This window comes from Canis lupus, chromosome 36, assembly GCF_003254725.2.
Source record: "Canis lupus dingo isolate Sandy chromosome 36, ASM325472v2, whole genome shotgun sequence".
NCBI classification, from domain to species: Eukaryota; Metazoa; Chordata; class Mammalia; order Carnivora; family Canidae; genus Canis; species Canis lupus.
In genome coordinates, this window is record NC_064278.1 from 9,208,257 (window position 1) to 9,225,679 (window position 17,423).

Genomic DNA, 17,423 nt, shown 5'->3' on the forward strand with positions numbered 1-17,423 from the left:
CAAAATGTCAGTGTGTTTAAAGGCATTCATTTAATGTCAAAGATATAAAAAGGGACAATACATTGGAATCGAGTGGGTTTTTTTTTTTTTCCCCTCAGTCAGAACATAGTCTTTCTTCTCATTATTTGGCCTCCCTCTCACCACCACCACCACCACCACCACCACCACCACTACCACCACCACCGCTTTACAATTAGTTCCACTCAGACTGGGCTTTTAGCTTAGCAGGTATTTCATTTTTAAGAGAAGGAATGCCTGAAGATAAGATATGTTCCTCCCTGGAGTATGTTTGAGCAAGCAAAATAAGCAAAGTGAATTTGGGTTTTATATACTGAGTGAAAAATATAGACGCACATTTTCTTCATTTAAAGTACATTAAAGTTTCCTAAACAGGATTTTTAATTCATTTAAAACGGCATTAGGTTAGGTGGGCTGTTGGTGCTTTGAATTAATGTGCAAGCTGTTAATCTCCATAGACCTGGATTTAAAATTAGACAAAGCAATAATTAGTTTGGCACCATCATTTCACTACCCAGAGGGTAATAATGTAGGTCATAAAATACTACAGCCTGGCACAAGTTTTTTTGTACAAAACAAGGATCTAGTATTAGGTGGTGTGGGGAAAAAAAAAAAAAAAAAAAAGATTGTCACTGGGAAGTACAATGGCTTAGCTTTTGATGTATGTCCCACTATTGCTAAAGAGACCTAAATTCAGAAATTCTTATCAGGTTTTCCTGTTTAAGGTGAGTCTTTCCCTTCTAAGTGCCACAAAGAAATCTTCATAGCTTCTCTCAGTAGCTGGTGGGATTTTTTTTTCCTGTAATATGTTTCCACACACAGCATTCGTGTGTTTAGTTACAGAATTAAGATTTTCATTTGCACCATGCTTTTATTTTGCTGTAGTTATTTTCCCCACCGGTTTGCCATTTTGTTAAATTAGAAAATTGGCATACTGTAAACATTTTTTAAAATATAAAAGTGTTGCATTCAGGGAAGTGCTTACCATACATAACTTGATTTGTTTTCATGGCAAATGACTACTGGCAATATCAATAATTCAAGAACAGAAACAATGAAAATACAGAGGAATTGCATTTGGATACTTCTTCCTGTCAATCATCTTTGCCAGATTCCTATTTGAACATCCTGAAAATGAGGAAGACATCAGATCTCGCCTTAAGTATGAGTAATAGTTTTCTATTTCCTTACACTGCTCACCCCAACTGAGCTTTTAAAGCACAGGTATCTTGGGTGTCTCTGTGTAGCTTAATATTTCAAGCTATGGAAATAATGTTTTAATATTGCATTGAAAATATATTTCATGCAATATACATGTACAGACTTTCTATTTTACATAAAGCAATATGCAAGCACCTGTGTGTATCTATAGAGAGTATTCAATGTATTAGATGAGTACATTCACAAATCATTTAAGTTGAGCTTTTCAAGTGATGTGAGCTACTGATACAAACTTGCTAATGATAATTATAGAACTGATGCTGATTTAGTCATTTCAAAAAAGCCACGGAGGCATAATTAGTGTCTGAATGGCCTCAATATTGCATTATTAGGAGGCTAGGGTGAAACTTGAAATGAGAACATCAAGGCTGATAACAGAAAAGAAAACATGAAATACATACATAATTCATTCTGAGATATTATAAAGGTTTATAACCAGAAACAATAATTTGCAGAAAGCATCTCATGCACTGGAGCCAACTGCAATCATTTGGTCAACCTGTTAAAGATCAAATAGTATATTCTTAGCTATTCTCAGTGGTGTCTTTGTAATAAAGTAGCAGCAAACAGACACTGTTTGCTTCTGGTCACTTTTAAAGAATGTTCAGTTTATCAGTAGGGACTTTAATCTCAACCTTAATAGAGTACAAAAGCAGCCTTGTTCCTGTGCTTCTCTCCTTAAGGCCACAAGCCATGTGCATTTTTTACATTCAAAAGAAGAAAAATAAAATTCTTCTTTTGAGAATCCTAAATACTGTGTTTTTTTTCCCAGATAGTAATTTTCATCTACCTTCCTGTCCTTTTTTCACACTTTTCTTCTCCCCCCCACCTTTTTTTTTGTGCTGATACATAAATGCTCCACCATACTTTACAGTCATCACTGGAGTGAAGACATACAGAGTATCTCTGAAGTGTCCCCTCCATTGGACCCCTGCCAGGCCAGCCATTATCAAGTGACCTGGTGTGCTGGTTGACTAGAACATTCTAACTCAAAAGCCCCCCTTTTTGGTACTCTCTCCTATGAGGGGGCAAGAGATGTGAAGACCAACTCCCAAAACATATAAAGCCAAGAAATAGACTGCAATCTTAGTCACTCTTTCTCATTAGCACAGGTCTATGGATAATCAGACGAAGGCATCTTTAAGTAGAATGTGTCTGCTACCTCAAATGCCCCTTCCCATGCGGTTGCCATTGTTGTTATCATCAGCTCTCAAAAATAACGAGTTTGCTTTGCACTGCATAGGAGAAATCTGGGCTGTAGTTTAATAGTTGTCCTTAATGAGTATAAATATTATCTTTTGTTTTCCAGTGAAGTCTGATACCCAGGAGATGGTCCAAGTTTCAACTCTCTCTGGTGAAAAGAGGGTGAAGAGCAGCAGAGGTGAGTGGACCAGGCTGCAGGGGATGGAAGAGTGGAAAGAATGAACCCTTCAGAGAATGTAGGGGTATTACATGGATCGAATATTGTTCAGGAGACCAGACTGCATCCTGGTCCAGTATTGGAGCCAATTTACTTATTAAAAACAATCGAGCTCATGCCTGTTCTCCAGGCTTTCCACCCTCCCACAGTTCACTGGTAAACACCGAACGTTTCCGACGTCCTTGGTAAATTCAGCCACTGACTTGCAGTCCCAGAGGGAGACAGCTGGGAATGCCAGAAAGCTGTTTTTGTTTGTTTGCTTGTTTGTGTGTTTGTTTTTACACTTCCTGCTCACTAACTTCAAGAAGTTACAGAGCCTCTCCATCCACCATTTCCATACTGATGAATGGAGTAGCCAAATTCATGCCTGTCAATAAGGATGCTTTTGGCTGCAAACAAAAGAAGGAACAACAGACAGCAGCATAAGTGCTAAGGAATTTATTAGCCCTCATTAGCAATCTGTGAGTAGGGCCCTTCTCAGTTTCTACTCTACTGTCTTGAACATTTTAGTGCCATTTCCTCCACGTTACATGTGCAATAGCTTCAGACATCACTAGAGACCAGACCACATGCAGTAGAAGAGGAGTGTTGTTCTCCATGTCTCTTCGTTTCTAGGGAACACACTTTCCCAGAAGCCATCAGGGGATTTCCTCTTACCAGTATTGGGTCCCATTTCCGGGTTTAAACCATGAAGAGCAGGAAAAGGAGCCCACCGGGACTGGCTGAGATCAACCATAAATCAGTCCCTGTGCTGAGAAAGGAGTCCCCTGTTGATAAGCACACAAAAAAATTTGAAGTTCTCTCATCAAGGAAGAAGGAGCAGAGGTGGTGGTGGTGGCAGGGTGTATAAAGTGGTCATATAGGGCCAGCGTTCTGAATAACGCCAGAAATCCCATCTTTACCACAGTTGCTTTGAATGGTGGCCCCTGTGGTTGTTGCACAGCACAACCGAAGTGTTTGCACATTACAACCTGTACATGCACAACAAATAATCTATTTTACTTGTCATACTCTCTAGCCCAGCTATATGGCTATGAGTCAGTTTCTTATGATCTAATTTATATCCTTATTTTTAGAATCTATTTTTCCTAAGTTTCAAAGGCTCATAGCACAGGTATGAGGTCATCATTTCAGAAGTGATCAGGAGCCTGGGATGTGGAAACTAGTATTCTGAACATTAATTAAAACATTTAAATTCTTTCCAAGCAGAATGCTCTTCTAAGCAGATAATAGAGATGCTAATTAGCTAAGTATACTAGTAAAATTAGTGAAATGTCAACTTTTAAAAAAATTTAAACTAATAAAACTTCTGTTCTGGCACATGATAGACGCTCAATAAATACTTGTATAATTCAATCAGTGGTCCACAGAGATGAGAAACGGCAAAAGGGGTAAAATTAAGGTACTCCCTGACAGTACAATTTATTATTTTTAAAACCTGATGATAAGAGTGGATTAAAAAATGCCACAGAAATGACTTGGAATAGATGCTGTCGCATCAATTAAGAAGCAAAATATTGGACCATTACTTAGTTCTGTTATGGAATCTGGAGATTTTCTTTTTTTAAAATTTTTTAAAGATTTTATTTATTTATTCATGACAGAGAAAGAGAGAGAGAGAGAGACAGAGGCAGAGAGAGAAGCAGGCTTCACGCAGGGAGCCCGATGTGGGACTTGATCCCAGGACTCCAGGATCATGCCCTAGGCCAAAGGCAAGCACTAAACCACTGAGCTACCCAGGCGTCCCAGGAATCTGGAGATTTTAAATAAAGAACTTTCGCCCGCAAAGACAAAGTACAGATAGTGAACTCAAACTTTAAGATGTCATTTCATTGTATTGACAAAAAGTGAGAAAAATAATGACAGCTTTCACTTGAAATAATTTCCTATATGATCATTATTAATCATTACCACCCAGAAAGAAGAGGAGGGAGGAGGAGAGGAAGAAGGGGGCAGGAGGGAGGGAAAGACAGAGCATAAATACTGAATCATTTAAAATGTGTAGGAGCATGACTTCAACTCTAAGAAATATCCACCTACAAATAGTTTTAAAAATTAAAGCTAGGGACGCCTGGGTGGCTCAGTGGTTGAGCATCTGCCTTCAGCTCAGGTCGTGATCTACAGGTCCTGGGATCGGGTCCCGCATCGGGCTCCCCATGGGGAGCCTGCTTCTCCCTCTGCCTATGTCTCTGCCTCTCTGCCTGTGTCTCTCATGGATGAATAGATAAAATCTTTTTTAAAGAAACTACTCTCTAAATTATTATAAATATACCTTCTAAAGTTAAACAATTGAGCATCCTGCTCATGCCAGACACTGTAATGCAGGCTATTTGTGCCGCTGCTGCTCCAACAATGGCAGGTTTTCTCCTTTTTTCCTTCTTTGCCTTCCATTTTTTTTCCTGCAATATTCTTGGAATTTAATCTGCGACCACAATTAAACATGCATTCAATCTACTTTTATGGTAATAATATTCCACAAGTTTGGTGTTGGTTGTGGGTCACCGTGGATATGCTATTGCAGAACAACAAAATATAGGCACAAATTCTATGAAAAACCAATGGCACTTTTTCTGTGATTTCTGTGCAATTGGTCACCTTGCTAGTTCAAAATAAGCTCAGTCTTTTCAATTTCTCCTAGTCTGTCTTGGAGATGCCCTCAGTTAATTCACAAATCTTCTTTCCTTCATCTTTCCCTTCGTGTGGGGGGCATTCTGGGGCCTGTTTCTGGCACACCCTGTCTTCACTGGGGTTTAATTCATTCTACTCAGCCTTGGTGCTTCAACCCTTTTCTCGGATATCTCTGCGGTAGGTGTCTATGATCATACCTTGTAGTCCTCAGCTTGTATGGTGCAGGTTACATCTGGTCAGGTGTCCTGTCAATACACATCTCCTCTTGTCTACTGAAATCCTCTCAGCCTTTCTGCATCTCTCTTGGAGGCTCCATGATCTTTCAGATGTGTTCCCATACCATGTCTGGTGTCTACCCTCTGAGAGTCTGTCCTCAAACCTATCCTGTGAGTGTCTTGCTCTCTCATCACTCAGATTGCACAGGGCCAGCCACCATGAGTAGCACCACAATTAGGCTTTTGTGAGACCAGAGGCTGCGAAGGGGGCAGAAGCCTATAAAAAAGCTAAGCCCTATCCTTCTGCACTCCCTTTTTGCCTAAAGCTCTTCCCTTTTGCCCACTGCCCGCTTCCATCTCTTCTTCTTTTAATTCAGACAGAGGTTTTCCTTTTCATCTTTCTCTCTACTGGAAAAATAATCTTTTCGTTTACCTGGGATCCTTTTCAACTCAGTGATTTTGGCATGAACCTTCTTCTTCTATACCCTTCATGTTTTTTATTTATAATTTTCAGAAAAGTACTCTCTCAAGATCCTTTGTCTTTTCTTGCTTGATTTTTTTTAAGATTTTATTTATTCATTCATGAGAGACATAGAGGCAGAGGGAGAAGCAGGATCCCTAGGGGAGCCCAATGTGGGACTTGATCCCAGGACCTGGGGATCACGACCTGAACCAAAGGCAGATGCTCAACCACTGAGCCACCCAGGGGTCCCCATCTTGCTTGCTTTTCAAGATTATTTGTCTCTGTGATTGGAACTCAAAGCTGACTCTTTTCGTCATTAACTCTTCCTTAACTCCCTTAACTCTCACCCGGAACATGACGAATGGTGCAATCAGGGTAAGATACAACCGTGGAGGCGGCCAGGGGAAGAAACATCAGGTGATGTCTCAAAACAGGGTCCTATTAACCCAGCGTGTGCACATGCTAGAGTGGAAGAAATCATCAGAGAGAAACCATCTCTGTCCTCTCAGAATATAGTCAATTATTAATTGTTCCCACACAGTTTGCCAGCATAGCATTTAGAACCAGTCATCGGATGATATTTTAGTTGCAAAGCAGCACTGAACATGACAACAGTGATCCCCATTATGCTTTCTCCATTTGTTATTCTTGTGTTCGAGTCTCCAACATTCTAAAAGTAATCTCTGCAGATGAGCAAATATGCATTTGTTATGGGTCATCCACTGAGCTAGGCTTTTTGCCTACCTTAGTTCACATAATTTGGGGGGAAAGGTTATTCCCCATCTCCAGTTTCAGGTAAGAAAACAAAGACTCAGAGAGGATAAGTAATTTGCACCAAGGGCAGAAATCTAGCGCACGGCAGAACCAGATAGAACTTATTCCCAGTTCTATTTTGTGCAAAGTCCTTGCACTTTTCATTACTAGCTCTTGCCCCTCTCACTTTCAGTGGTGTTTTATGCCCTTGTGCCTTGCTGAACTTCCCTCTAGTATGTACGTACCCAGAATCAGTGTCATGACTGCTAGAAAATTGCTCAATACTTTTCAGACTTGTTCAGGCAAAATTTCCCATCCTAATTAGATTTGAAGTTACTCATGCTGTAAAGCAGAGCTGAAACACTGGGCTGCAGAGTTCTTCTTGTTTATTGTTGGGTTAAACTGATAGAGCTTGACTATTTTTTTTTTCAAATGTCAATCCCTTATTACATGGATGGGGGTGAGAGGACAATCAGATCAGATGAGTTTCTATTTTTATGTTCATTTTCCTTCATTTGTTTGAGAAATGTTCATGATTCAAAATATGTGAATTTTTCAATAGTCCAGTTTTCACTCGTTTCTTTGACTAGGAGAAAAATGATCCATGTTGAAAATGACTTCAGCTCCTTCTATAGACAGCTTTTCTATTTCCTCTGCTCCTTCTCTTTTTTTTTTTCCTCCTTATAACTGGCTTTTTCTCTTAAATCAAAGTCATCCTATTCAGAAAATAAAGATATGCAATGTGGAATTTATTCAGGTCTGAGGTTAAAATTGAAGCAGAATTATATATGTATATATAATACATTATAATATACATTTACCAATTCAAAACATGTTTCTAAGATCTCTGATAACTTTAATGTGCTTTGGAAAAATGGGCACTTCTCCTTCTCCACCAAAACAAGTGTGGAACTCTAGAACTAAATCTCTGCCTGTAGATAAATTATAAGGCAGGAAGGGGTATTTAGAATTTCTTAAGGCAACATTTCTCAAAGTGTGGTCTCAGCTCCCTATGTTAGATCTATTTAGGAGAGATTTTTGGACCCTATTCCAGACCAACTGAATCGGAATTATTCAGAGGAGAACCATGGAATCCACTTAAAACATGCCCCTGTGATGATTCTTTAACATACTTAAATTCAAATCCTTCTTCCCTGTAGCATAGGTCTAAATGGCTCCCATTCTTAAGTGAGAATCACATTTCTAAATTTCCAAGGAGCTTGAATCCATTTATACTTGATTGGTCTATCTTTCCTTCTTTCCTCCCACCTACCCCTTCTTTCCCATATACATTGGTTGGGAGATATGTAGATGAGAGAGAGAGAGAGAGAGAGAGAGAGAGAGAGAGAGAGAGAGAGAATATCTATTATCTGTTAGCAGATAACACAAATATGGTCCCTCGTCTTGAAACTTAATGACACCTCTTGCCCCACTTTAAGTAGAGAAGGATCTTCCACATTCTTATACTCAGCAATCCTTAGGTATAGCTAAAGCTTTGCTTCTTAATGGGGTTCTTTCTTGTCTTGGTGGTTTTTCACTTAATCTCCTCTAGAGATCTTTTTGTCCTTCATTTGATAAATACCGATATTATTGTCCAGAGCTATAAAATACTTTGGGACCACTATGAGGAGACATACTGGTCCCAATATTATATCTTTCATCAGGGCATTTCACAACCGGCTTTAAAACTACATTTTCTGGGGACACCTGGGTGGCTTAGTGGTTGAGCCTCTGCCTTCAGCTCAGGGCGTGATCCGGGGTTCTGGGATCGAGTCCCACACTGGGCTCCCTGCAGGGAACCTGCTTCTCCCTCTGCCTATGTCTCTGCTTCTCTCTCTCTCTCTTTGTGTCTCTCATGAATAAATAAATAAAATCTTAAAAAAAAAACCCTACATTTTCTCATCTGATACCCACATCCTTTTATCTGCCTTCATACTCAGCTAAACATGGATTCCATAGCAGGTGGAGATCACCTATGTGATGAACTTTAGTATTCTCAGAGGTAATCCTGTTCTTTCCTACACACACATATGCACACATATTTTGGGCTAAATATCAGTAGTTCCACAGAGAACCAGCTTAGAAGTTTTCCCAAACTACCAAATCTAAAGGAGTATTATTACCTTTTGCATTTTGTACTCTGCCCATTGCCACTAAACACACTATGTTAGTATGTTTTATAGTCCCTATCTTACCTCACATTTCAAACACTTTAAGGATCAAAATTATTTTTATTATGTCATCAGAGCCCCAAATAATTTCTAATACACAGCAAATACTCATTGAAATCTCTTGAACCAATGAGTAAAAATAAAATTATTTTAAATAAAAGCAAGTTTGTATTGGTATAATTATAGTTATTATTCTTTGATGATTAGAAATTATTTTTGAATACTATAAGTGTTCAATAAATATCTGTTGAAAAAACATTAAACCCGTAAATAAATTGTTCAGAAATGTAGCTAAATTCAGTTTACCATGAGGTTCACATTCTATTAAACACCCTAATCCTATTAAACGCATGCACTTACACATGCTTCCATCTATAAATGTTCTTATAATACTTTATTGTGAAACAGCTCACATTTGATTTCCTTCTTTTTAAGCTGATAAAAGAGAAAATATTTTACATACAAGCAGCTGCCTACTAACTGCCATTCAGGATGACTCCACTGCAATGTGGGATCTGACCTCTAATGAGGTGTGTGTGCGTGTGCCTGTGTGTATACACATGGCTACGTGTAAGTAATTAAAAACATTTCTGTATGCATATGTACCTATGAATGTACATATACGTATTTTCACGTATATGTGTATATGTGTGTGTATCCATATAGTTTTCCACAGTATGTATTTTATGTGTATAAAGAGAGAAAGGAGAAAAAGAGCTATGTCATTTTCAGGAACTATAGGAAATTTAAGCGAATTGCCATTTCTTTGTATTATCCAAATGATTTTTTTTCTTTAGAACTATCACTAAGGAATTGTCTTTAAGGATTAACATTGTAGTTATTAACAGATACATATTGTTAAAATTTTGCCTCTCTTTTGCTTTCCTTCTAGTTTCTTCTGCTGTTTTGCTTCCCCCCCCCCCATTCCTCTTTCTCTTTAAACAACTCTTCATCTCAAATATACACATGAAAAGCATATTGAGAAGGAACAGGGACTAAATCATGTGCCTTCAGTGAAGTTCCATGTAAACAGCTCTAGTCAAAGGATGCTTGCTAGAATTCAGAAGGAAACTTGTGTTTACCATCTCTTCCTTATCATCATATTCTCAGGCAGAGGAGCCAATCGAGGTACCATATCTACATCTATAGAAAACACAACCCCATCCCAACTCTTGAACCTTCTTGCTGAGCTAAACCACATGCTATCTGAGATTTGATTGGTCATAAGTAAACAAAGGCGCGAAGCTTCTTGACATTGGAAAATACATTTGAAAATTTCCATCCAATACTCATTCTCTCCATGGCAGATGCCTGTCTTTGAGCCAAGGTGAGGGTGCCAGGCCTTTATTCTCTAGCACTGCACCTTGATTCTTCTTTGTAACCTACAAACGGAAATGAGTCAAGGTTCTGAACTAGTAACAGCAGTCCCCTCTGTGTGTGCTACTCTGTGTTGACTAATGTGATCTTACCTGATGGAATAAATGGGGAGGGAAGATTTGGTGCTTCTGACTCAGGAGGATCTGCTCATCGTAGGAAAAGAAAAACTGCTTGCTTCATTTTGCAGGTTCTCACTCTAAGCCTTGATATGCTTGGCATCTGTGTCCTCCTAAAATTGTCTTATTACCTTGTGAATGGGCACCATGCCATGCTAGCAGATGGGCATAAAGAATGCCAGAAACCTCGGCTGTGTATCATTTTTGAGTATTAGTGTCCAGAAATCTATGACATTTTAAATGCAGCTTTTGAGCTTGAAACACACTTGGAGAGAACGTTAGCCCACTCAGGGGCTTGTCACAGAAGAGACAGTCCTCTAATATGTTGAAGGTGGGGATATTATGAGAAGGGCAGGTACAGATCCTGTACCTCTCTCTCTTAGTCTTTCTAACATCATCAGGATGTCGTATTTAATTACTGGAAATTTGTTCTAAGAAACACCTAGGGCCATGTCTCAGGTGACAAGACGCAGGAGAAACACCATGGGCCTTGTTTGACCACAGACAATTTACTTAACCTCTCTAAACCCAAGTTTTATCATTTAGAAGATGTGAATTCAGATAACAAATTATAGAGTGTTAGGTATTTGTATATGTACCTCACAGAGTCATCGTGCAAATGAAATGTAACACTGCTTAAGAAAGTGCTCTGTGAATTGTACAGTAGCGTTCAAGTATTAGTTATGAGGGCTTTTTTTCTTTGACCTGTCAGTAGCCTGGCTAACTTTCTTATTGCTGATTGCGGTTCTGAGGAAGGGAATGTCAAGATTAAATCTGGACATCAGAGTTCCTTGCCACTGAGTTGCTGATGAGAGGTTAATGATGAGCTCTACTTTGGCTAGATTGGAAAGGGCTAGATCTTCATGAAATCTTCACCGGGCAGACTAGCAGCAGAGCAGGTTGTAAGCCACATTTATGCTGCCCAAGAAAAGAGGAGAGCTGAGAAATTTCCTGGTGATTTTTAGGCATTCTAGACAGCTGATCCAGTCCACTTGGGTCCCAAAGTGAAATTCTGGGTGTAAATTATTCAGAACAGCCTCCTATGCAGGTCAATGCCAGATGACCATATATTTGCTCAGCCCTTTGCTTCATATTGGTTTTGGCCTTCTGTGCCCAGATTCCTGACATTGTTCCATTTGACTTCTGCTCAAATCAGGTTTAAAAAGCAATACATGAAAAATAAAGAGAAGCAATCTGAGAGTAATTTTACAGTTTTTGTGTTTAATATAATTTACTCAGTATATTAACATGGATGAGAATGATATCATTGCACAACTTGGATCATAGATCTTAAATAATAGAAAGCATAAAACTACTACCTCTACTAAGCTCAACAATCTGAGGCTGGGAGATTTGACACTAGGTTCCCAGCCAGCTCTTTTACAGAAAATGTTTTGGTCATTTCTGTAGACCGGATTCTTCCTCTTTTCTTCTGCCAATGAGCCAGTTTTGTGCTGGTTGAGTGAGGGGAACAAAATGAAACGAAGGGCCTCCCCCACAAACCTCTGTGAGGGTGACATAATATGAAAAAGTAATTTCTTCTTATTAGTGAAACTCATTCGGATGTGAAGTTCCATATGTGACCGATGACACTGAGAAACTGGCACATACTTACAAAAAAACCAAAACATCAAGATCTTATATTGTTCACTGTTTTCTTTTCTAAGATTTTTCTCATTTTTATTTTATATACCAGTTTAAATCTATGGCGGTGTTTTTTTCAGCTTTATGAAGCTCTCATATCTGAACACACAGAGTAGGAAAAAAAAATCCCTATTTTAAGTTCACCTCTATTTAATATGAGTACGTTCTCAGCTGATAAACTACCAATGGCTAATCTGAGACCAGGGAATCCAAATGGTGATTATGTTCAAATGGAATTATTTCTTAAATTCATTATCTTTCTTTAAAATTTTTTCAACAATATTTTTAGAAAAATACATTCACTGGGGTAATAGGTTGAGTTTCATATTGAAACAATACAACTCTTCTTTTAGGGAACTAATTAGATTGGAGAATAAAAATGATATTAATTATTGAATTAATGTTAACTTCTTAAGTTTAGGAAAAATTTAAATATGCCTAAAGTAAAACAGCACTGATTAATATTTTAGAAGTATTATTGTGACAGGAATAAAAATAAATGAGATTAAAACTATACGAATAGAGGATGATTTCAATGAAACTGACATCACATATCAATTTACTGTCTGGTTTGACACATTAATTGTCTTTTTACCACTAAGAGTTCCCTCAGGAAAGCATAACAACAATAACAAAAATAATAAAAAATTTAAATATGCGCAAATCATTCATACAGTCTGAGCAATGAGCTTTTTATGTGTCAGACTGCTTATGAAACGCTAGAAAACTGCAAATCTGGAGAGGGGAAAGCATTTGTTTTTTTCTCTTAAGCCTCCTGCCGTCCCATTTAGCTGTTTTGACATTATCTACATATTGACATAACCATTACCAATATCTTTCTAACTGCTGTAATAACAAATTCTTGTTATTTTAATGTCTCTCTATTGGTGGGTCAGTGTGAGTGATTAGAATAGCATAAATGTATGTACTATAATTTTATTGTAAATACTGAGTATATTTCCATATAGACGATAAGGCTCGGCTGGCTATACCCTTCCAGGCAGTAAATGAACTCTGACACTTCTCCATCAACTTGTATCTAGTAATTTCTTGTGACTTCCGAAATGAAACATCTTTTTTTTTTTTTTTTTTTTTTTTTTTTTTTTTTTACTAGTGTAATACAGTACAAAGTATTCCTTCACTACATATTTGCAGGTTGGAATGAAAATATTAGCAGCTGATGTTTGCAGAGTGTTGTAAAGCTTACAAAATCTTCTCATCTACATTATTTTATTTAAAAAAGAACTCGAGACTCAAGGGAGTTAAGTGATTTGTCTTACATCCCATAGCCTGGTGAGTGGTACAGAGTAGACTTGGCATCTTCTGACCCCAAATCTCAGGCTTTTCCCAATGCTAAGCCATTTTCCCTGCAGAGTGCTCAAGAGTAAGAGTGTTTGGGTCAGATGACCTGGGTTTGAATCTGGACAATGGGGTTAACCTTGGGCAAGACGTTCAACATCACATTCAACATCTTAGTACCTGTAAACTGGGGAAACTCTTAGTAACACTTCGTAGAGTTACGAGGATGAAACAACGTGGCATATTACTGCACTGCTCCTAACGTGGCGCCTGGCATATTGTAATCAATACATAAATGTTGGTTATGGTTAACACGTACAATCATATGCTTACTGATGTTTACTAGTCATCATTTGCATATTTGTGATTTGTTTTTCCCCAAGTCTTCACTTGCTTTCAAGTTTCTCAAGAGAAATAACTTTCAATTCATTTATATTCTCTGTGGATGCTAGAAAAATGCTCTTGGAATGAATGTGGAAGTGAATGATGCTAGATAAAGCTTTTGGAATGAATGTTGAAATGAATGAAAACAAAATGTTTCAATATGGCACTTAATTAAACTATTGGAAGTAATTGGAACCCATTAGAAGCATCTATTCTGGAGAATATGAATAACTAAAAATCTGAATTTTTGTCACTTGTAGTCCAATTGGTAGTAGTGCCTTCTGAATTATGATGCCAAAACTTTAATTTAGTTTTATTCACTGATACAGAAACTCTCTCCTTTCACAAATAATCATTTTAATTTTTGCATATTTAGGTTTTTCATATGTATTGGCAGTTCTCTCAGGCAAATATTCTTACGCACCATTGAAATCACGATACTTAACGTCTAAGTTAGTTTACCAAATAGTCATGTCTGGTTGTTTGTGTCTTCCACATTTGATAACATACTTTGTCATTGGCATATAATCAGCCACGTGTATAGAAATCTTGGATTCACTTTTTTTTAGAAGGCTTTTTTTTTCTCATATAAAGTGAGCAAAGACAAAACAACTTTCTCTAAAGATGTGGAGCTGTTCCATGTAGAAGTGGAAGAAGAAGAAACAGCACAGTACAATGTGTATATGGCAAATGGGACAAAGGGTACAAAATGCTGAATTCACTTTGGTTAAATTTCAAATTAATGTGTATATCATTTCTGGAGTAGTCATCACACTTGCCTTCCTTTTTTATTGCTAAATATGGGAATATGATCTTGATTTTTAAAAACTTTTTTAAAGATCTTATTCATTTATTTGAGAGAGAGAGAGCACAAATGAGGGGTGGGGGTAGGGAGAAGCAGACTCTCCGCTGAGCACGGGGCCCACCTCAGGGCTCAACCCTGGGATCATGACCTGAGCTGAAGGCAGCCGCTTAACCAACTGAACCACCCAGAGACCCCTGTAATCTTTATCTCTTAGGGGTTCATCAACCTCACCACTCTTTCCGTCACAGAGGGCTCGTGCTCTTGCTGTAGGAGGGCAGTGACGTCACAGAGAACAATGACATAAGCAGAGAGATAGAAACAGCAGAGCAGCCCACTCATAAGCAACCCAGAGCTTGCTTTCAGGCAAATATTCTTGGCAACAACAACACAAAGAGTATGCTAACAAATGACTGTATATGCTCTTTTCAGACTTCTTCATACTGCTTTAAAAATGGTTTTGTCAAGAAAAGAAACTTTGAGATTAATACAAAGATATTAATTAAAATAAAATAAAATACATTGATAACTTATAAGAATTACTCTCCAAGAGGCTACCCTTTTGGTGGCCTCCAGAATCACTAGGAATCATTCCAAAATCTATTGCCTTTCTAAGTATCAAAATCATTAGATAGCTGAAGAGACAATGTGAGCAAGACCCATCAGGCTAGGATAGCACCGGAGTCCTCAGAGCCTCAAGGGCCAGCCTGGCGAGCTCCTAGGTCTTGCCACTGGGAAAGTTGCTTCTGAAGCCCAGTCAGGGAGCACAGGGTGGTTTCTTACTCATTCTTAGAGGCAGGAAGTGTTGTGATGCCCTTCAAACCGTGTTCATTTATCTGAGCTAGATTTCTAAGGGTTGATGTTATAGGTTGTCTCCTGGCCGAAACAGCTCCTAATTTACCACACCTTGGGGAAAGTTCTGCTTCAAGCTCCACAGATGAAGACTTCCTGCACATGCTAATTCATATGTAAATACACATGTTATATGCATATGTAAAGATCTCCTGGTTTTGGTTATTTATAAAATCTACTGAGTTACATGTGAGGTACTAGGTGCTAGGGTGATTGCAAGAGAATAGCAGACAGGTCTTGCCATTAATGAGCTTACATATAATCAAAGACAAGATTGGAGGTTTTAGAAAGTAGGGCCATCTAGTCCCACTGTGTCATAGATGAAGAGTACTGAGGCTCCAGAAGGCTGAACAACTATGCCACACTAATTGGGAAGAGATGCAGGCCCCAGTCTACAATAATTGTCACAAAGATCCCTTCAGTGCCTCAGATCATGGCCACCACTGCAACTGCTCTAATCCTAACTGGGCTCTAGCCCAGTACTATGTACTTTGCATGCGTTGTCTCACTGAATGACCCAGCAAAGTCAGCACTGTCCGTGTCCCCATTTTATGAGTCACACAGCTAGCAATGGCAGGACCAGAGTTTGAATTCAGTGTTGTTTGATCTGATATCATGTGCTCTCAACCGAGGAGCACTCCGTGCGGGGTGCCCTTTGCCTTACACGCTTGCGATGAAAGAAAAACATGGAAAGTCAGGATATACTGAAATGCTGAGAGTAACATAATCAAGCTCCAAAGCAAAGATAGAGACAGTAGATGCTGCGTAGGTTAGAAAGAGCTCAGTCTTGCTTGCGTCTCTGTGGAAAGCGTCATGTGGAAAGTTGCAGAGGGGTGTTGGGGGGTGGGGGTGTGAGGAGCCTGGCCTTCCTGGCAGGGGTGTGTAGTGGGATAGCCTGACCTCAGGGAGTAATGTGGGCCTTTGGCACCCTCAAGATGAGCAACCACTTTTTATAATTATTGTTACTGCTTCAGATCTGCTGGCTTTTAAAACTTAAGGCACATATCTTCTTACGTGGTGTTCTAACTCCTCTTTGCTTATATGTTAATTTGCCAACTCACAGAAACAAGAGGCAGTGAAGGGTTATTCCAGAACTTAATGCATCATATTGCATCGCGCTACGTGACTGCGAATAATGACACGTTTTTCATCCTAAAAAGACCAAGTCCGCGAATGGGCTCTCTCCTAGGCTCTGCCTTCAGACTGCCTTGGAGAGCTCTGCATTTGCTTTTGAGAACTAAATGACCGTGAGTTGATCATTGGGAGGATATATTTAAAAAGCAAGTGTGGTGTTTTAGACAGTGTTAGGGGAGGGAGAGAAAAGAGAAGTAAGTGTACGGGATGACTCAGCTCCATATTTCCATTCATCGTAGACGTTCAGGCCTGTGTCATGGACCTACTCCACTCGACAGCAGAGGAAGCATGAACAGTAGGGGAGGGGGACATACATTCTTGATGGTGACACTACGCTTGCGTTAAAACACACTCAAAACACAAAAACCTTGTAGTATCTGAACATATTGGCACAATTGCTCCCCTGGCTTGGGAGCCCAGATGGACAGCCCTGAGCCTCTGGAGCACCTGCTTAAAATAATACCTGAAGTAGGGAAGGCTCCCTGGTCTCTTCTTAAGCTCACTGACCAGTCAAACACGAGAATGGCCAGTAAAATCACAACACTGGGAAGACAGTTTTCAGGAGTACTGTGTGCTATTTTTCTATCACCTGTAGGACATGGTGCATTTTAACGACTTTGTCTGGCACCCTAATGGGCATTCCTGCGTGTTTCAGCAAGTCAACCACTTCCGGCCTGTCCTCTTGGTCCCATTAACGTTCACCTGAAGACAATGTAAGCTCAAGGTAAGGTAGGGCGAGTTGGCTCACGAATTGCCTCTGAGAATCAAAAGAGGAGGCTTGGAAAAAAAAAAAAAAAAAAAAAAGAGGAGGCTTGGAGTTGTTTTTAATAGAGAGGCTGATTTTGCCATTGACCACTTGGCCATCCAACTATGTGTAATATGGTCCTGGTTTTAGTATTAAATTGCATAGTTAGTGGTGCATACAC